Source organism: Cajanus cajan, chromosome 6, assembly GCF_000230855.2.
Source record: "Cajanus cajan strain Asha chromosome 6, NIPB_CcT2T_4, whole genome shotgun sequence".
Classification (NCBI taxonomy): Eukaryota; Viridiplantae; Streptophyta; class Magnoliopsida; order Fabales; family Fabaceae; genus Cajanus; species Cajanus cajan.
In genome coordinates this window covers 25,128,607-25,150,690 of record NC_138522.1, presented here as the reverse complement: position 1 = coordinate 25,150,690, position 22,084 = coordinate 25,128,607, and the positions used below count along the sequence as shown (strand labels likewise).

Here is a 22,084-nt window from a genome sequence, read left to right as displayed (position 1 = left end):
CGATTATCCGGAAGCACAAATGAGACACGAGTCTCTGGAATAATCGATTATTCAAAAAATAATCGATTATTTAGTGTAGACAGGATTTTTAGACTGATTTTACTGATACAAATAATCAATTATTTGTATAGATAATCGAGTATTTACGCGACCCTTGGCTTTCTAGATGATTTTTGAACGGTTTTATTCACGCCAACTCCCAACCTCCCACTTTCCTTCATAAGTGGCACCTTTCTTCTACCCAATCTGGTGTCTAGGGATTTAAAATCACTTAACCCTCTTATTTTCTATAAAACCCACACATTCTCTCAACTCTCATACATAAACCCTAACCCTTCTATCTTACATTCTTCTTCATCTTCTCTTCTCCAACCAAGAACCCATCTTTAATCACAAAATGGCCTCGTCTTCCAAGAGAATTAAGAAGCTTGAAGTCAGAGGGAGCAAAAGACCTCTGCCCATAGGAGCTGAGCAACTGATCTCCAAATGGTTTGCTGACAAAGAAACCCAAGACTACTACTTTGAGTAGTATGCGGGTAGGAGAATCATTCCTCCAAAGACTTTGAAGTTGGAGTGGTTCAAAAGTGAGGGTTTCAGTTTTCCTCCTCTCTTGGAGCATTAAGAGCTTGGAAATTTCTTGGGGCTGGAAGGTCTGTATTACCCGAAGCTCATTAGGTTGTTTTTGTTTTTTGCCTCAAGCAATGAGGGACTAATGCAATCAGTGATGAAAGGAAAGCTCATAAATCTTGATGGACCAACTTTGAAAGAAGTGGATGGGCTTAGTGGAATAGGAAATATGAAGCCCCAACCCTTTAATTTTGGTGACTTTGAAGAGCTGACAACCTTTTGAGATTGTCAAAGGAACCCGGAGACCACAAATTAAAACAAATTTCTGGCTGGAGGTATGAAGAAAAACTCTAGGTTGATTTATTTTATAATAGCTTGGATGCTTAAACCTAGGCTTCATAACCATGCTCAAATGTCTAGAGATGATATTTTGTTGATGCATGTAATTAAGAAAAAGGAAAAGATAGACTGGGTATCTATTGTGAATGATTGTATCTGGAAGGCTAGGAGAAAGGAGGATGGTCCAATACCCTATGCTTTATTGCTGTCTAGAATATTTGAGAAGGCTGGAGTGGATCTTCAAGGGGAGAAAAAGATAATTCTCCATGCCTCAAATAATATTGAAAAATCTTCTTTGCATCATATGGGGATGCTAAAGCAAGAAGATAAATAGGTGTTCAAAGGTGATGTTCCTCCAACACCAGAACCGACAACGGACGAAGATGGAGTCCCATCTCATGATGAGGAACTGCCACCACAAATGGAGCCTAAACCAGTGCAAGAGTAAGAATTAGAACCTAAAGCGTTTTCTCTGTTTGAACAGATCATGATCAATAAGCTTGATGTTGTCATGGAAATGTCAAGGAAGCATGAGTCATATTATTCTAGCATTCTTGATCGGTTTAATAACCTTGATCATGAGATTGCAAGGATTAAGGCTCAGCTTGGAATGCAAGAGGATTCAGAGTGATGCGTTTAGGAGTTTTAGAAGTTCTAGTTTTAGTTTTAAAATTTCTTGTTCAAAATTTCAATTTGGTTGTAATGATTTTAATTTCTGAAAAATTGAATTTGGCTTTATCTTGGTTATTTTGGTCTAAACAATGGTATTTCTAAAGCAATTTAAATTTTGGTGATATTTTTTTATTGTGTTTGGTATGAATTCATCATGGTTACATTGATCTAAATTTTGATATTACCATATTGTGGTTTGAGCATTGGTGTGCATTTTTTATTGAATTGATGCAAATTTGTTAATGTTTGCTGTGCATTAGAAATTATACTTATGAGAATGTGGTTGATGTATTGTGTGTTTGAAATACAATTGTGTTATTGTTGTATCAAATGCTCTGATATGAAATCTGGTATTGATTTAGATATATTGGAACAATGCCTATGATAAAGATGCTTGATTGATTTCTTGTTATCAATTTAGTCTTGTTGGCATTGATCTTGGGCAAGTGACTCTTGTACATGGATCTATACATTTGCAATCTGCAAAATTTATTTCCCTATGTCTGGACATATACATATACCTATTTGTTTTTGATGTTGTCCAAAGGGGGAGAAAAGTTTGAGTTGTTTTACAAGTCTAAATATGAACAAGGCATAATAAGTTAATATCTAACAATGTGGAATGCTGGTTTGCAAAACATATTGGTTTGTCATCATCAAAAAGGGGGAGATTGTTGAGATTCATGGAGTAATGAATCAACTCAGTGCTGGAGTATGAGAGTTTTGATGATAACAAAGGATGGATTCTGAGAGTTGAAGCTAACCAAGGACACAAACCAGTCAAGAAAGGAAGATATGAATATCATGATGTGTAATAGGAGTAGCTTATAAGTTTTTATGTGCTGTATTGTTATGATTAGCTTATTTTGCATGTGTATGCTTTGTGCATGAGCTAATTTTAATCTAAATTGACTAAGAGTGAGTATGATAATGATTTAAAATACTTGGAAAGATTTTGAAGTATAAAATTGAGTTTTTGAAAGCTAACTCTAAATAATCGATTATCATTAAGTGTAATTGATTATTCCAGCAACATGTGAAAAGAGCCTTGCTGTAATAATCGATTATCTATGAAATAATCAATTATTCCAGGAAGTACTCTCTGGAATAATCGATTATCCTGTAAAATAATCAATTATACTGTTCTTGAGTGGTTTCTAGAAATCATGAAGAACAAAATAATCGATTATCCTTTAAAATAATCGATTATCTGGATTTGAAAACTTTATAAATAGCTTTCACACTTTGAAACTTTAAGAAGTGAGATGAACTAAGAATCAAAAAGAGAAAAACTGATATTGTGAAGTCTTTGTGACCTTCTTGGAGTGTTTTCTTTGTGAAACCAAGAAGAAAAACATTTTGTGAAATGCTTTGAAAAAGATCATCATCATCACTACATTCTTGGGAGAGAAAGATTAAGATTTGACTTGGAATTCACAGTCTGATTTGTTCAACTTCCAGGTGAATTCGTTTCTTTAATTCTTTGTGTAAAGTGCAAGGGAAATCTTGAGTAGGTGTCTCAAGTGGTAAGAATTTCTTGTAGTGGGTTTCTACAAGAAGTGCTTTCTTGGGGGCAAGAAAGTGGTTATCTTGAATGTAGAAGTATATGCATGAGTGGTATGCTTGTAAAACTTCTTCATTGAGATAATGGAACAAATCTAGATCATGTTATGATTGAGGATTGGATGTAGGTCACATGTGGAGTGGCTGAACCAGGATAAAATACATGTGCATTCTTCTCTCTCACTCTTATCGTTTACATTGAGCAAAATCTTGGTTGAGTGTTAAGGTGGTTGATCTTGCTAAATATGTTTGTATGCATACAATTACTTTAAACTGAATCAAAGTATTGCATATTAGTTGTTCTTAACATTGAACTTAATCAAGATTAATCAAGAAAGCATATAAGACTCATTCCCATTGGCAAGTCTTTCAAGGAACTTCTTTGAGAATTCATATTAGAAAAGTTTAAGTTGAAATAAAGATCCTTAGAACTCTGGAAAAAATTTTAAGTGTCATAGAATCCAATTCACCCCTCTCTTGGATTGAGCCATTCTTTTCTAAAAAAAGGATGTCTGCGCTTCCACTTATCCCCCATGAAGAAAGAAAGTTGAAGACCTGGAAAAAACGTGTATGTCTTTACTTACCTTTGGAAAACACAATCATGACATCTTGCTACCCAAATGACAAGTAATAAGGGGCTGCTGTAGACACTAGTTTTCATCCGGGCCATCCCTACTAAGGCCGAGAGACCTTAGGAAAGAGGAGAGTAACCCTTAAGGCCCTAGTAAGGCATGGAAACGAACCAAGATGGAACCCAGGAGGCCTAAAAGATGCTACAACATGCAAAACCCTAATTGTGACATGAAACAACTGTTCCCAACCTTGGAATGACCATTCCCAATTGAAAAAATGAACTTAAACCTAGTTTTGGAACGACCGTTCTTAATAGGCATTATATGAGTTATTTTGAGGTGCGGAACGACCATTCTAATGTTGGAACGATCGTTCCCCTTCCCTTAACGCCTATATAAGCGTGCCCATGGCTCACTCTTCCACACACTTGTTAGATTTGACTTCCCCCTTCTCTATGTGAATTTTTGAGTGATAGTGAAGCTTTTGTAAAGTAAAAGGCTTCCAAAATGCACCCTTATAAACATTTGTGAAGATTCTTTTATAGAAAGCTTGTTTTGGAGGTTCTAATTCTCTCTCTTTTTCCCTTCTCCTTTTTATTTGCTTTATTTTACAACCCCATTTGCATGTAGTGAACGATTACTATGTAGATAATAAACTAATAAACGTATTTTAAATTAACATGATGTAAACTATTGTATATTTAATAAAATAAAAGCGGAAAAACTTAATTATATCATTATTATGCTAAATTTATCATAGGATACCAAGTTAGGACATTGTGGGGTGCCTAATACCTTCCCCACACGTAATTGACCCCCGAACTTGATTCTGGCTATGAAGGTCATAATTGATTTCTGAAAACCTGATGGAGGAATGAAGACCAATGGTAATGACACCTTGACTCCTTGGATCAAAGCACTTTAAGGGACGTCTTTGATGGAGGAAATGGACGAAAATGGAGGTTGGAGGTTAAGTGTTTGATGAAATGCTAAGATGGTACTCTAGGGTTTTGGCTCACTTCATTGATGGATGAAGGCCACTCCTAAAGGTGAGGACACTCACGGTGGAGATGAGAGGGATAGGTGCCGAAATGACCAAGAGGACTAAGGAAGGATATTAAGGCTCAAAGACTCTCTCAATATCATAAATCTCAAAGTATTTACAAGGATGATAGCCTATGGTATTTATATAATGGAGGATGTATTTAGGGTTACATTTGAGAGTGCATGGCCAAGTAATGCAAGTCAAATGCACTTTAAATGAAACCTAAATTAACCCTAGAGGCTATTTGGTGGCCAAGGATGGAATCTTTGGGTATGGTTAAGCTACATCTACGTGCATGATAAGACCATGCAACCTAGGTGCCCTCCACTTGGGCCTAAGCCTTGCCAAGTCCAAAAATAAATCCAATGCCACCAAAAAACATGTATAAGACTAGTTTCCAACCTTAATAAAATACCCTAGCTATAAAATAAAATCATATAATCTAAGGCACCCCATAATACAAGGGTAAAATGAGAAATACAAGTAAAAATAAATCCTATGACTAAGACACCCCAAAATACAAGGGTAAAATAGGAAATACAAGAAAAATATACCCTATGTCTAAGGTACCCAAAATACAAGGGTAAAATAGGAAATTAAAGACAAGGGTAAAATAGGAATAAACTAAATTCAATGCTAACAAGGCTTAAGAGAATGATTAATAGCCATAAGAAGTATGTCTCTAAGGGTGTTAGCTCCCCTATCCTCTTCCAATCTCCTAGCCATGGGCCTAGTGATGGTCCCACATGAAGCTCCAAGGATGGTCCTCCATCAAAACCTTTTCTTTTTTTGATGTTTTGAGTAAAAGTTGTGAAGGTTTAGTCCAGTCTTTGGGCATTTATGGGTAAGATCAGAATTTTTTGGGTTTCGACAAATACCAACTTATACGAGGATGGGTATGGGACAAGTATTCAAACATCATAAATGATATCATTTAAGAGCATTTTATCTTATAAAATGAAATGTTTCATTTGTGAGACTTAATATCAAGATACATATCGTTTGATATCAAATTTGTCTAAATGATTGATCTAAAAAAGGTTTATGTTTGTTATCATTAAAACTTAAGACTTGAGGGATCTAGGATCGTATTTTAACCTAACAATATGGTGGTGAGTTTTTTCATATTCGTTGTGTTTCTCACATTTTAAACCTGATAGTTGAAGAGGGGCTAAAAGTTGCTAGTTGTGTTATTCATAAAATTAGAGAAAGCATCAAGTATGTTAATGGGACAGAGGGAAGAATGAGGGCTTTTAAAACTTGAGTTGCTAAAGTTGGTGGTATTGCTACAAAGATGGGTTTACGGTTGGATGTTGTTACTAGGTGGAATTCCACATTTTAGATACTTGAGAGTGCTTTATATCGACATGCCTTTAGTATTCTTGAATTTGAGGATAGGTGTTATGTAAATTGTTCTACTAATGAAGAATGGGATAGAGGAGAAAAAATGTGTGATTTATTGCATCCATTCTATCAAATCACATAATTGATATTTGGTTTGTCGCAACCCGAAAATTTTTGATCTTGCGACCTATGGTTTAGACATCCTTTTGAAAATCTCATCAATTAAGGAATGCCCGGAGTCCAAACTAATCCCTAATTAATAGTTTTGAAAATAGGTTCATGGAGTCACCACCAATGTTTTACTCAAAACATTGGAAAAAGAAAAGGTTTTTAAAAGTCCAATAATGACCTTGATAACCAAAATTAGGTTCGGGGGTCGATTACGTGAAAGGAAGGTATTAAGCACCCCTACAATGCCCTAAATCGGTAACATATGTTGAAGATAATACGATAAGAATTAATAGTTTAAATATTTGATCACCTTTATCAATGGTTATTTACATGAAATTTAAATTACACGATTAACCCTAAGATGTCTACATGGTTGTGTTTATTATAGCAATATTTGAAATAAAAGAAGTGAAAGATGGAGCAAGAGATTGATGAGCAATACCTCGTAGCAAGCTTTATTCGATCTTCAACTATGGAGATTTTAGGTGTTTTGTGGCAACCTTTCACACTACACAAATACCTCACAGATCTTAAGAAATACAAAAAGAGAGAGAGAAAAAAAAATTTCCAGCTATAAGGAGTTTTGGATGAATTTTCTGGCCCTAAGAACAGTGCTTGAGTATGTTATTTATAGAAATCATAAGTGGCCAGAATGGCCCGTTCCAGATCCAGAACGACCCATTCTAGACCCCTTCATTATGTGTTAATTTTGTATCTGGAATGGTCCGTTCTCAAACCAGAATGGCCCGTTCCAGAGTTGAGTTTAACATATAACAGCCTATGCTGGAATGGCCCGTTCCAAACTAGGGTTTTAGGCTTTTTTGGTAGTTTGGAACGGCCCGTTCCAGTTTAAGAACGTCCCGTTTCACTTTGGGAACAGGTCGTTCCAGCTTGAGAACAATCGGTTCCAGTTTGGGAATGGGCCATTCCAGATTAGGAATAGCCCGTTCTAGATTACTAAAGCAGTCGTTTGTTGGGCTTTAGGCCTTATGATGTCATGTCCTGTTGTTTATATACTTGGGAACTCCTTTTCTTTGATAATGGAAGTCCGTTTTCTTGTTTGTATACCCCCGAATGAAATTAGGTGTCTACAGATGCCCCTCTTTACTTGTCCTTTGGAATAGCTATGTGTTGCTTTTCCAAAGGCAAGTAAAGACGTAAACATTTTTTCCAGGTCTTCTCTTTATGCTAGCGCTTCTACGTTGCTTCCTTTTGATAGGTGGATTTGCTTGTATCCTTGCTCTTTCAGAGCAGTTGAGTGTTGGTTGTGTACTTTATTGGGTAACAAAGGTGACAAACTATACACTTGATCTTCAGTCTTCAAGTAGATGCTCCATGCCATTTGCTCTAATTGCTTCTCTTGCGATAGTGAGATGGAGATCCGGATCTTCTCTTTTACTTCAATAGTATGGATGCCCCCACATCATTTCCTTCAGGTAGATGGTGTTTACCTATATCCTTGTCCCTTAGAGCAACTGAGTGTTGGGTTGTATGCTCCATTGGGTGACAAGGATGGTAAACTTGTACCATTTAGGCTTCTGGCTTGATGTAGGCGCCTCCTACTGCTTCTGCCTGTCTCATGGTAGTGTGTTCTTTTATTTGTAGCTTGTTAAAGTCCCTCATGGCTTTGTCGAATACCGGATTGGGAGGTGAGTACCGTCTCTCTAGACCTTTCCCTCACATCTTTTTTCGTATACTGGATTGGGAGGTGAGTACCGTCTCTCCAGACCTTTCCCTCACTGCTTTGTCGTATACCAGATTGGGAGGTGAGTACCGTCTCTCCAGACCTTTCCCTCACAAGTTTGTCATATACGGGATTGGGAGGTGATTACCGTCTCTCTAGACCTTTCCCTCATGACTCTATCGTATACCAGATTGGGAAGTGAGTACCGTCTCTCCACACCTTTCCCTCATGGCTTTGTCGTATACCGGATTGGGATGTGAGTACCGTCTCTCCAGACCTTTCCCTCACGGCTTTGTCGTATACCAGATTGAGAAGTGAGTACTGTCTCTCCAGACCTTTCCCTCACGACTTTGTCATATACCAGATTGGGAGGTGAGTACCATCTCCCTAGACCTTTCCCTCACGACTTTGTCGTATACCAGATTGGGATGTGAGTACCGTCTCTCCAGATCTTTCCCTCATGGCTTTGTTGTATACCAGATTGGGATGTGAGTATCGTCTCTCCAAACCTTTGTTGTATTTTGAGGAAATTGTTGGTGCCCTCATTAGTTTTCTTGATTTGTTGTAGATGTTGCCCCAAGGATGTTGGGTAGGAGGTGCTTGATGTGCCCCTATGTTGATGGGTAGAGAAGTAGATGACTGACAGGGATTATGGTGTTGCCCCCTACCATGTGAGTATTGTGATGACTGTCTTTTGTTGATGATCGAGTGTGAACTCGTTCGGCCATGCTGAAGTATCTAAACTGATCTTTGTTGTGAGGGGGTCCTGGCCCCCTTGTTTTGTGATGGATCCCCAGATTGGGGATTTTCTAGTATTCTTTATCATTTTTGTTAGTTAGGGCTCTTGCTTGGCTGTTGAGCTGCTTGCGAGTGTTTTGACCTCTATGACTCCCTCTGATCTATAGAGAGTATAATGCATGGATGTATGGATGCAATAAAAATGCAAGACATGAATTATTATTTTTATTTATTCCTCTTTTTTTGTGTAACGCCCTTCCATATGCCCCTACCTTATATGCATGCGATGCAATTTATGCTCATGTGTTTGTTCCTAAACATGCAATTCAAATTTTTATTTTTATTTTTAATGTCGGGAAATTAAGTTGTACGCATTAAGGTTAATGTTGACGATTCCTTTCTATCCATGCCATTTTTTATTATTTCTAGGATATGTTCCTTTGAACTCAAGGTTTTAGTGGCTCCTTGATTATCTAATCGATGTGTAGTCAAGTGTCTTCAAACTCCTTTCGAGGACATCTCGGCCTTCCTTCTGCAAGTATTCACTATGCATTTTCTTTGTATCTTTTCGGTACCATTTTAATGCCATAAGGGTTAAGAGAAAAGAAAGAAGGGATGTTTGTATTTTTTTCAAAAGGATTGTTAGAAGAGATTTTTTTTCAAAAGGGGTTTTTTAGAAGAATGGTTGGCCAAGGCAAGCTTTGGAGTTTATGGCTATTAAACAAAACATATTTGCTACAAGGAAGTTATCGTTATGTTTTAATCATTTTTGAAAAGTGGAGTGATGACCCAGGGTTGTGCTTTGCTTGGATGATCCCTTTGAGCCGCCTTTCCATTTTCGACTCGGGTTGCTGCTTTGACATCCTAACTTTTGCCTAGGTTACTTGAGGTGTGTTCCCTAGCGGACATTTTTCTTTTGATCCTTACTTTTGCCTAGGTTACCCCTTTTTACTTGTGGGTCGCCTAGTGGATCTTGCCCTAACTTTTGCGTAGCCCCCTTAGTGGGTTTCCTGCCGGGCCTTCACTTTTTGCAGCACTCGTGAGGTATGGGATGTCTTTATTTTGTCAAACCCTATTCATGTTTGGATTCACGTGATTACTTCTCTCTTACCCTTTCCATGTTATTCTCCAAATAACATTTCTATTGCAAATAAGCATTGTTTATTTGGGGTTAAAGGATGAGGCCTAGAGTGAATATTCAGAGAGAAGAGAAATGAAAGAGTGTTATGGCATTAAAACAATACTTCCAATTTACACGTTCCCTTTTAGCAAAGCTTGGAGGCCCAGGCATGCCCCGAGTTTGTGATTCGTACACAAAGAGATTGACAGAGGCTGCCCCCTAAGGAGTCATGGTTGATCGGATCTTTTTAGAAACATCCTTCTACTTGCTTGGTGCTTTGGATTCGAAATAAAACCTTTGTAGAGTCTTTCTTCTCAAAGGGAATACTCGAGCCACCTTACGGTTTTCAACTCGAGCAAGCATTTTTTATTTTTATATATCCCTAGATTTTGCATAGGACGTATCCTATCAGGATTTTGATTCTTTTTTCTTTGCCCTAATTTTTTCCTAGAACGCCCCATGCGGGTTTTCGTCCTAGTGGGTCCTCATCATGCAATGCCTTTATTCTTCAATTGGGTTTTGTCTTGTAAGTCCCTAGAAGCAAGGATTCTTCCATTCTTGATCATTCCTCCTATCCCGACATTTGTCATTTTCGCCCCCAATTACTGATAAGTGTTCCCTGATTTGATGTGTCAAGTTCGCATTTTATTACAGTAATTTCCATTATCCGGTTAACACGCACAAATAAGGTTTCCCTTTTTATTATTATTTATTATTTATAAGGAAGGCGTGTTATCTATATGAAACGTAAAATAGGATGCAAAGATACTTGAGAAATTCAACGAATATCATTTTCATTGATTCTTGTTTAGAAAATATCTTGGCATACTATTATATGTGTCTTCCATTTCTAATGAATGTATGTTAATGTACTATCCTACGAGATGCATGATGTTTATTTTCGGCCTAAATTTTATCATTTTTTACTAAAGGTTATGATGTATGATTTTTGCTATATATTTTTTTTGTTTTTGTTTTTTGAAACAAACTATCCTATATGATGCTTTAGATCTAGGGTATATAGAAGAATGTTAGTTTTTTTTATTGATATCTGTTTGTTTGTCTATAATTACTTTCTATTTGAAATGAACAAAAAGAGAACACAACAAATGCAACACGCATATGCTCAAACAAATGTACACCCGCGCACAGTCATGTTCAAATCCTTGGTCTGTGGTCCCTGTAAGAAAAGTACGTTGTATAGGACAATTCTAATCTCATTGGTCTTAAGGCCCCCAAGGTGCCCCCATTATAGGGACCCAGTATCTCTGTTGCCGTCACCTGGCAAACTCTAAGGTCTATCGTAGTATTTCGGGCTAGAGTAATCGGTTATCACCTTGAGTGTGATTTTCGACAAGGCTTGCAGGCTCCAAGGCCAAACTTGGGCCGGTCGTACGTCAATCACTCCCTATGTTTAATACCCTCATGCCCCCGGGTGTAGGGGGACTGTTGTGTGTAAAGGTTTGTGTACAATTTTTTTATTCAAACAGATGCGGAATTTAAACAGGCAAAGAGATATTAAAGCCATACAAGTAAAACAAACAAGTGAAGGGGATGAGATATTTAAAATATAATTGTTATTATGCTAATCTCATCAATTTTGAAATGCCCGGAGACTAGACTAATCCCTAATTAATAGTTTTGAAAATAGGTTCATGGAGTTGCCATCAATGTTTTACTCAAAACATTGGAAAAAGAAAAGGTTTTTAAAAGTCCAATAATGGCCTTGATAACCAAAATTGGGTTCGGGGATTGATTACGTGTAGGGAAGGTATTAAGCACCCCTACAACGCCCTAAAACGGTACCCTATGATGAAGATAACACGATAAGAATTAATAGTTTAAATATTTGTTCACCTTTATTAATGGCTATTTACATGAAATTTAAATTTCACAATTAACCCTAAGATGTCTACATGGTTGTGTTTATTATAGAAATATTTGAAATAAAAGAGGCGAAAGATTGAGCAAGAGATTGATGAGTAATACCTTGTAGCAAGCTTTATTAGATAGATCTTCAACTATGGAGATTTTAGGTGCTTTGTGGCAACCTTTCACACTACACAAATACCTCACAAATATCAAGAAATAAAAAAAGAGAGAGAGAGAGGAAAAAATTTCCAGTTATATGGAGTTCTGGATGAATTTTCTGGCCCTGAGAACAATGCCTGAGTATGCTATTTATAGACATCAGAAGTGGCTAGAATGGCCTGTTCCAGATCCGGAACGACCTGTTCTGGACTCTTTCGTTATATGTTAATTTTGTATCTGGAACGGTCTGTTCTCAAACCAAAATGACCCGTTCTAGAGTTGAGTTTAACACATAACGACCTATGCTGGAACAGCCCATTCCAAACTAGGGTATTAGGCCTTTTTGGTAGTTTGGAACGACCCGTTCTAGTTTAAGAATGACCTGCTTCATGTTGGGAACGGGTCGTTCCAGCTTGAGAACAGCCCGTTCCAGTTTGGGAACGGGCCATTCTGGATTGGGAACAGCCCGTTCTGGATTACTAAATCAGTCTTTTGTTGGGCTTTAGGCCTTCTGATGTCATGTCATGTTGTTTCTATACTTGGGAACTCTTTTTCTTTGATAGTGGAATTCCATTTTCTTGTTTGTATTCCCCTGGACGAAATTAGGCATCTACATGGTTCCTTTTATCCCATGTCTAATTTGTATTTCATGCAAGTGAGGAAAATTGAATGTTCGTTGATTTAAAAGTTTAAGCAATGAAGATAGGACAATTATAGCTATGGTAATTGAAATAAAGGGAAAATTTGATAAATATTGGAGTGATTGTAGCATTGTGCTTTCGTTTGGGTGAATTCTAGAACCTCAACGTAAGGTTGAATTTTTGAAGTTTTGTTATACAAAGTTTGGTCTTGATCCAATAGCTTGCCAAGCAAAGTTGAAAGTTGTGAAACATAAGTTGCATACTCTATATAATGAGTATGTGAAGTTGTAAGCAAAAGAAACAACTTTACATGTGTTCCGGCCAAGGGGGCGTATAGGGTTCTTTTCCTAGGTCAACCTTCCTAAGATAGAGCATTCGAGTGAGTAATGTGTAATCTGCCTTCCTAACTCTAGGGTTTCAAGTCTTATACTTTCTTCACCATGGGCCTCATGAATGCGGAGATTTTTATGACGACTTTATTTAGGAATATTTGGTCATTAAAGATATGATTTTATCCTTGATATCTGATCAATATCTACGTGGGAAGATCAGATCGGATTTTGACCGAGCCAACGCACCTATGCAAAAAGGGTAAGATCGGATTCTGACTGAGTTCACCCATGTAGAGGGGTCAAATCGGATTCTAACCAAGTGCGCCCATGTAGCGGGGTCAGATCGAATTCTGACCAAGACGGTACACTTGTGTCACCCTTACTACCCCAACACATATATCGTAATAATGTAATTAAATTAAGGAAATAAGTTTTTCAACATTGGTAAAAGGGTTCACATAAAAACCTTCACAAATATTCTTCAATATCCAAAATAATTGAAAATAAAACATGGAAAGTAAAACTTAAGAGGTTACAAAATGTTTTTAAAATAATAAGTACAACTCCATATACAAATAAAATCCATGTCCTATAATTCCTCTGTCCCGATGTCACAATATCATAGCATATCCACAATTCAACCGTTGGCATTCTAGATGTGACACCCTCTACCCCAACATACATATACAGTAATTATAAAAAAATAAAATTTTTCATCATTAAAAACCAAATTTCCAACCACGTAAGGGTAAAGAGCCCACATTCATAAACTTAATCCAAATAATATGTTGGTAAAATTACAAAGAAATAAAACTGACTTTTCCAAAATAATTTAATAAGAACATCTTAAACTAATACTATCTATGCCCCGATGTCACATGTCCTATCAAAGCAAAGCCCAATATAGAAGCCTAAGCTTCATCACCAACATCCTCAGTCTCACGCTGATGATTACCTGTATAACAGTCAAAGAAAAATAACAGGAGAAAAGGGAGTGAGAAACATCTCACTCTGGCTCACAGTGTAGAAATATACACCGGATAGCCAAACACAAACAAAGTAGGTATAACATAGATAAATTAATAATAACATCACATCTCACTCATCCAAGATATATCAATTCTTCATATAACATTAAAATGCACATGTATGGACACAGACTACATTTTATCATGCATGTGGCGTCAGTAACATATCACATGAGATATTACCACTAGCAATACACGAAGAGTAGTCTAGGAGTACATGTCAGGTCACACCCTCTACGCACTCTCACTAGAAGGACATACTACTAGAGTCTCGTCGAGATAGCTAAGCCGCACAAGATACATCCCAGGCACACAATGGGCGAGACTGGGACTTCCAAACCGAGCTATCCCCAAGGACTAATTAATCCCCAAAGCTTTTACACTAGGGGGCCTTCTCTGGCGGTGTATTCCATATCGTACCCTTAAAAACATTTATGCACATGATGCATGTCAATCAAGACTCGATGTTTTTCTCATATCACATTTTCATGTCTCATTCTCATATAACATTATCACATCTCATTGTCATATCACATTATCACATTATCACATCTCATTGTCATATCACATTATCACGTCATATCACATTATCACATCTTTTTCAAAATTTTCACAGAGCACTTTAATTCATATCAAAACTCATCTATTTGCGAAATTAAACACATGTTCATACTCCATAATAAACATCAAGGAACACAATAGAAAACTCAAGGAATAAAACAGAAAACATTTAAAATTTGCCTGTTTCTCATAGGGTTTTCACAGGAACCCACAGAGCACTCTAATTCATACAATAAACATTTAAAATAATACAATTAACTCATACAATTACCTCTTCAAACCATCTTCTCTTACAATCACCAATGCATTCCCTCAGGTTTCCTATAGGAACCCATAGAGATCTCAAATCATACGGTTAATTACATATAAGAAACCAATAGGCGAAATAGATACAATTGGGGAAAACCCTTCACATGAACATACAAAAAAAATACAACAAACATAGGATTGGGGTCCAATCCCACTACCCAACAGATATTCCTACACCCAAAGCGAGGTTTCTCACTCCCGCCTTACCTGGATAAGTAGGAGCTGAAACTAAAGCTAGATCTTGCTAGTCCCCTCCTCTAGGTTCTCCCTTGGTCTTTTCAAAGAGTGTAGAAGAAAAAAGAGGTCAGAAGTAAAAAATGTGCTTTTGGGAGTGTCGGAGCATTCTATTTATAGGCATCAGGAGTGGCCAGAACGGTCCATTTCAAATCCGAAACTTTCCATTCTAGAATCATTTATCATGCGTAAATTTCATATCCAGAACGGCCTGTTCCAAAACTAGAACGACAGGTTCAGAATTTACATTTTACCCACAATGGCCATGATTGGAACAGCCCGTTCCCAAATCGGAACAACCCGTTTTGGGTTTAAGTTTTAGTCATAAAATTTTGTGTTGGAACGGCCCGTTCCAACATAGGCTTTATAGGTCATTTTCGTAGTTTGGAATGGCCTGTTCCAGTTTGAGAACGGCCCATTCTGGGCTACTAAAAATTAAAATATTACAAAAATAATTTTCATAAATATTCATTGTTAAAATACTAATAATTATTAAAAATCCTTTAAAACATTCTATAAAACCCATTAAAATATCTATAAGAAAATAACCTCCATAAATATAAAAATGAACAATAATTAACCTATTATACTAGTAGAAAATTCGGGATGTTACAATTCTCCCCTCCTTTTTGAAATTTCGTCCCCGAAATTTACATGCAACAGAAATGGGTAGACTTCTCGCATCTTTCTTTCTAATTCTCGTGTAGCACTTTCCTAAATATTCCCCATCAGAAACTATACTAGTAAAAATATATTGTGTAACCTCACTACCTTGTTGAAGTACATCTCTATCAATCTCTCTAAAGAATATCTAATATCAACAAGGGTAAGGTGAGCCACCTTGGTGAGTCTATCCACTAACCAAATAAGATCAAATTTCTTAAGCATATTAGGCAAAACTACAACTAAGTTCATAGAATCTCACTTCCAAACTAGGACATCTAAAGGCTATAAAAATCCTAAAAACTTCTAGTGTTCCCACCTTAGATTTCTGGCATACTACACATGAGTACACAAATTCCTCTACTCCTTTCTTCACCATAGGTCACCACGCTTCCGCTGAGCCACTCTAATACATCTTAGTAGCTCCTAAATGAATGCTAAGAATACTTTTATGTCCTCCCTCTAAGATCATCTTCCTAAATTCAAGATTACTAGGTACATAGATCCTATCAATGAACCCCAAAACACCATCAACTTCAACTCATAAAGGGCTATCTATCTCCCTACCAATCCTCTCCACTTGGTTCACTAAGAAAGGATCTAACTCCTAGGCTTCTCTAATCTCATCCATTAATTCACTAGTCACTTTCAACATACTCAATTCAATGCTCTTAAGGGTGAGCTCACACATCATGCTCTTAAGGGTGAGCTCACACATCATGCTTAAGTTTCTAACTCTTCAATCAAATCTAACCCTTAAATCATCAAAGATGATAGGTGAATGAGAATCCTACTCAAAGCGTTTGCCATATCATTAGTTTTACTCCTATGATCCTTTCCAAAGATCAAACACCTAAGCATAAGTTCACTAGGTACACATACTCAGTCTCAAAGTCTTACCACTTTATCTATACCCAAGGAAAACTTTTCTCCATTACCTTGTCCTATAACCTCATATCTTATCACCAAAATGAATCAACTAATTATGTTCCTCCAATTTTCCTTTAACAATCCACTGGTTACTCGAGTCATACTTAGTCTCACACTACTAAGGGTAACCTCATAAGTCAAGCTTAAATCCCTAATTTGAACTAAAAGATCCATCTCTCTAATCATAAGGAAAGGTAAATATAAAGGTCACATACTCAAAGCATCGGTCACCAAATTGGCTTTACCTAGATAACAACTAAGATTAAAATCCTAGTCCTTAAGAAATTTCAACTATCTCCCTTGATCAAAAGATATTTAAGGCTCTAACGATCACTAAATACTTCAAGCTTAGAATCATATAGGTAGTGTCTTCAAATTTTAGTGTAAATATCATAACTGCTAACTCAAGGTCATAGATAAGGTAATTCCTCTCATGAATTTTCAATTGCCTAGAAACATAAGCTACTACCTTTCCTTCTTGCATCAACACTCCATCCAAACCTATCTGAGAATCATCACTATATATCACAAAAGACTTACTAGAATCTAGTAGTATTAACACTAGTCAATCTTTCCTTTATAGTTTGGAAACTACTCTCACACTTATTATCCCACATAAAGGCAACTTTCTCTTCCTGGTCAATCTAGTCAAAGGTAATGCTATCTTAGAAATTTCCTCAATAACTCTCCTATAATAATAAGCTAATCTAAGAAAACTCTTAACCTCACTAACTGACTTTGGTATCTCTCACTTAAGTACAACTTCTACCTTAGATAGACCTATGTTATACATCCACTAAAATTTAAAAGACCTAGAAAACTCACTTCATACAACCAAAAATCATACTTAGATAACGGCCTAAAGTTGTCTTGGATAAATCCTCAATCTCAACTCCAATCTGATGATATCACACCTTGAGGTCAACCTTACTAAACACACAAATATCCACTAATTAATCCTCGTATCAACATACACACATAACAAATCATATTAGAATACCTACTTCAAACATTCGATATGTATCATCCCTAAGCATGTACGAATCAATCACAATTTAATCCATATAGCATGTACATGACAACATCTCAGAACATCATGACAAAATCAGTTTTTATCCTTGCATTGCCTAACAACTCAAAAATATCATGATACCATACATATTCCTTCAACAACTATCAAAGAAAATAATACCTAGAGAGTAATCACTACTAGAAATATGCTCTTTTTTTGCGGATTTTCCTACGAAAAGAATTTTCCACGAAATATTTACGATTCTTTTTACAAATTAAATATTATATAAAATTTTTGTGAAAATTTTTACAAATTAAAATTTGCAGGAGATTCTTGCCAAAATTTTTGCGAAAATAAATTTGCAACAAATACCTACAAATTTTATTGCAACCACATTTAATATAAACAGTATTTTTTGCAGATAAAAAATTTAAAAAAAAATTGTAAAATTTTTTTTTCCTACAAGTTTTGTTTTGTTGCAAATATAATTAATAGATAATATTTTGATGAATTATAGGAAAAATCATAGGAAAATTTTCCTACAAATTTTCCTGCTCATTGAAATTTTTTAATAAATTAATAATAAATTTTAATTAAAGAATAGTTTTTTAAATATATATTAAATATAATTTATATTAATTTAAATTTACCAACCTCTGTTCAGATTCAGATTTTTAAAATTTTTAGAACCCATGTGCTAATTCACACTTTTTCATCACTTTCGCACACTTTCTCTCTCTTGGATTCATATTCGCACTTCCTCTCTCTCTCTCGTTACCTCTTTCACCACATCGTACTGCACGTAGCTCATTGAATTCACACTTTCCTAATGCTGCGATTCGACCACTCCCTACCCTAACAGGGACGAAGTATAACTATAGAAGCGGGAAAAAGAAGAAGTAGCTCCTCATTACTTCTTATTCGACTTCCAGGAGGAAAAAGCAAGAGTCAGGTGCGGCATTTAGGTTTCCTATCATAGTTGTTCAATAATCAATAATCAGAGAAGATCTTATTCTCTGATTTTCAATAATTGCTATCAACATAGGAATATCACGGTTATTAGGGGTTATACTTTATATAATCAATCACAACCATTTTCCTATTCTTCCAATCCTTGCAGCGTTGATGTATCTGGTCGTCGCAGCTTAAGGAATTTGTTCGGAAGTGTGGTGACCTTACAGGTCTTTTCTCATTTGAATGTTTCTTGATGCTGTCTTTTGATTCTATTTACTATTAGATATTGTAAAATATGGTGAATCAGTTAACTTGATGGAAGAAAAAAAAAGTGATGAACTAGGCTCAAACAATCATTTCTCAGACCTGAACCACAAATAATAACAAATTTTAATGGTGGTTAAGAGGCTATCTCAAATTGGTTGTATGTTGGAAAAAATATTTTATTGCCTTAGTACAACCATAACAACATTTGTAGCATATACAAAATCCGCTACTAAAGTGTAAATCAGAAATCTGAGTTTCTTCATTACTGAATATGAGAACAATCAATAATAGTATCATATGATTCTATGGGAATTCATATCGACCGATCAATTTGAGACTTTAGCTTTGCTCCTCCAATTGAAGAAAGGAACAGTAAAGATATAAATATGTAATAATGCCTTGTAATTGGATAATCACCGTATTGTGGAAATTTATTTCAATTTCATGGCAGGGTGATTTCAATAACTTCTGATTACTTGATTATTAGCAAGGCATGCATGTACAACAACAACAAAAATCTAAAATTAATAATGTATCTTTGCTTGGCAGGGAGTTCAAAAGAGCCTTCCAAGGAGTTGTACCAGTCACCTCAATCCAATTTTGGTAACTACTTTTACTGTCATTTAAGATTGTAAAATTACACAACAAGTATGACTATAATCAAATTGTAATTTTGATCTTGAGAGGAGATATATTTTGTTAAAATGGGCATAATTTGCAGATGAAATATTAGTATTGTTGTTATTATTATTATTATCTCCGATGCAGAGGCATCTCATATTTTTCTTTTTGGTATTCTATTCACAGTGCTATTTTCCTCAGCACTTAATTGCCAGTGTTAGGACACCACTGTTTCTTCTCAATGCAGCTTATGATACTTGGCAGGTAAATTCCATCCACAATTTCCCTTACAGTTGGTTCATCATGATGATGAAAACAATAATCTTTCTGAAATCAGTGAATACCTGTGTCAGGTAGAGCATGTGAATGAGAGCATGCGAATGAAAGTAAAAATGGCAACTGTTTCAGGTCCAGTGATATCATACACTGGTTTGTTGCTATTTTTTTGTACAATTAAATTGGCCCTTTGTTGTGAGAGGATGTGTTCTTGTTTTCTGCATAGACACTTGTTTAAACTCTGTCGTAGAAACTTTTGATACTGTTGTTAGTAACTCAATGAGTGTTATACATGTTTTCCAGTTTTTATTGGAAGACTGATAAAGATGACATAAGGAATGTTTTGTTCAATATGGTTTATGGTTTCTCTGAAATGTTCAATATATTGCGTATCTTGTTTGGAAATGCGCTTTTATGTTATGACTTGGTATTTGTTTTGTTTTGTTTTCATTATGACTCACTTACTATCTATGATATGATTGTTGACGTGTGACTGTGTTTACCAGGGACCTGCTCAGGCTCAAAATCTAAGGGACTCGCTTGCTGAAGCCAAGTCTGATATTGTGGTCAAGGTGTGATTTTGGTTTGGTTTGGTTTCTTTTATAGAATGTATGCTGAAATTGTTGATTAGTGTTTTGCGGTTTAATAATGTTTTTTTGTTTTAAAACGCAGATTGGACTCAGGAAAGGTTCTCGTTCCTTTGCTGAAGCTCGGGCAGCTGGATTTTCTGAGGAGAATGGGACTCTAGGTGACATATATGAAACTATCTCCGGCAGTGATCTTGTGTTGCTGTTGATTTCTGATTCCGCACAGGTTAATCAGTTCAAGTCAATGCTCCTGAAACTATATTTTATTTTTTAATCCATTATATTATTTGCTCTATATTCTTATTATTATTCGTCTCTTGCTGTTTTATTGTGTTGGTGAAACTGTCTGATTATTAACACACAAACTCGACGGTAACTATAAGGCCTTCACAGTATTAGTAGCAATTCTTTGTAAGAAAGTTGTTGGGTTAATTTTAGCCATGTTAATTATCAGAAATTAGACATGTCAATGCAGCTGCTAACACCCAATCCATTGTGCATAAATTATCTAGATGACTTTAGTTTATGATAAGATTCTTAATTCTTCAATAAATTTTATAATTAATATATTTTATTTTAGTTTATAAGCACTTGAATTAGCCATTTTAAGATGTAGGTGGATTACTATTAGCTAGTTCCATTATTAGTTGCTTTTAATTACTATTATTATTAGATATAAGGAATATTCAATTATATTCCTTATAAGTTGTATGTCTAATTTTATTGTTTGATTCATGTTTCTTAGTCATTGTGAAGTTGTACCGTGATCTGAATTTCTTTTGGAGGTTTGGTGTCTTTCATTTTTCCAGTTAGTTGGTTAAGATAACATTATGCTACTGCTTTCAGTACTTTGATGATGCCTGGAGATATTTTGGATGAATTGGAATCGGTGGCTAATGTGATAGATTTTATATATTTTTGTTTTCACTATTTGTAATTTGAGCCGAAATGCACATTGATATGTTTTATTCAACTCATTTGGTATGCCCTATTAGGTATACCAATTTTTTGTTGGAACCGGTGACGATTCCCTCCTGATTAGTTTTAAATATGGCACAAGGCTTTGTGACTGTTCGTCTATACGGCTTGGGGCCCCATTTTGAATTAAATTATTTTTATTGGTGCAGTGTTGATCTTGGTCAGTATAATTATTTCTTTCTTTAAGTTGAATAAAATCGTGATTGTCATGGTTTTTAGTTGAAATAGAATGGAGTGGACGGAAGGCAGTTTCATGATTTTTCTTCTTTCGTTCAATCTTTAGGAAAGGAGCATTCATCTAATTTTAGTCCCTCCAGTACGGGGGAATTTGGAGGGGGAAGAAGAGGTGTAAACCATTCTAAAAAATTACTTGCGATTTTTCCTAGGAAATTTACTTGCGAATTTGAAATTTTGCAGAAAATTTACCTACAAAATTTTAATTTTGCAGAAAATTTACTTGGGAAATTTTAATTTTGCAAGAAATTTACTTGCAAATTTTAATTTTCGTGGAAAATTTCTTGCAAAAATTTTTTGGATTTTAAAATTTGTAGAATATTTTTTGCAAATTTTTTAAGAATTTTTTTTCCACAAGAAAGTTTGGTGCCATTTTTTTTTGCAAGAAAGTTTTCTATAGATTTTTTTTTAGTAAAAATCATAAGAATTTTTTTTGCGAATTTTGAAATTGGAAAGAAACAATTATCCACGAAGGTATTAGCTACGAAAATAAATTTGTAGAAAAATTCGCAAAAAACCTATTTCCTACAAATTTTAATGAAAAATTCCTAGAAAAATTCTTAGGTAATAGAAAAAATTCTAGTAGTGAATACTCATCCAAATGATCTCAA

At 35.6% G+C, this 22,084-nt stretch overlaps 1 long non-coding RNA gene across 2 annotated transcripts; it reads left to right on the top strand.

Moving 5' to 3' along the window:
* The first annotated feature begins 18,257 nt into the window (after nucleotides 1-18,257).
* On the top strand, nucleotides 18,258-20,576 carry LOC145959012 (uncharacterized). 2 transcript variants are annotated; one of them, XR_014434624.1, is made up of 5 exons: nucleotides 18,258-18,737; nucleotides 19,327-19,380; nucleotides 19,585-19,662; nucleotides 19,736-20,246; nucleotides 20,347-20,576. It is a non-coding gene; the product is annotated as an uncharacterized LOC145959012 (long non-coding RNA). The 2 variants fall into 2 exon arrangements; XR_014434623.1 differs by having other exon boundaries at nucleotides 18,259-18,737; nucleotides 19,752-20,246; nucleotides 20,347-20,573.
* Nucleotides 20,577-22,084: the final 1,508 nt, after the last annotated feature.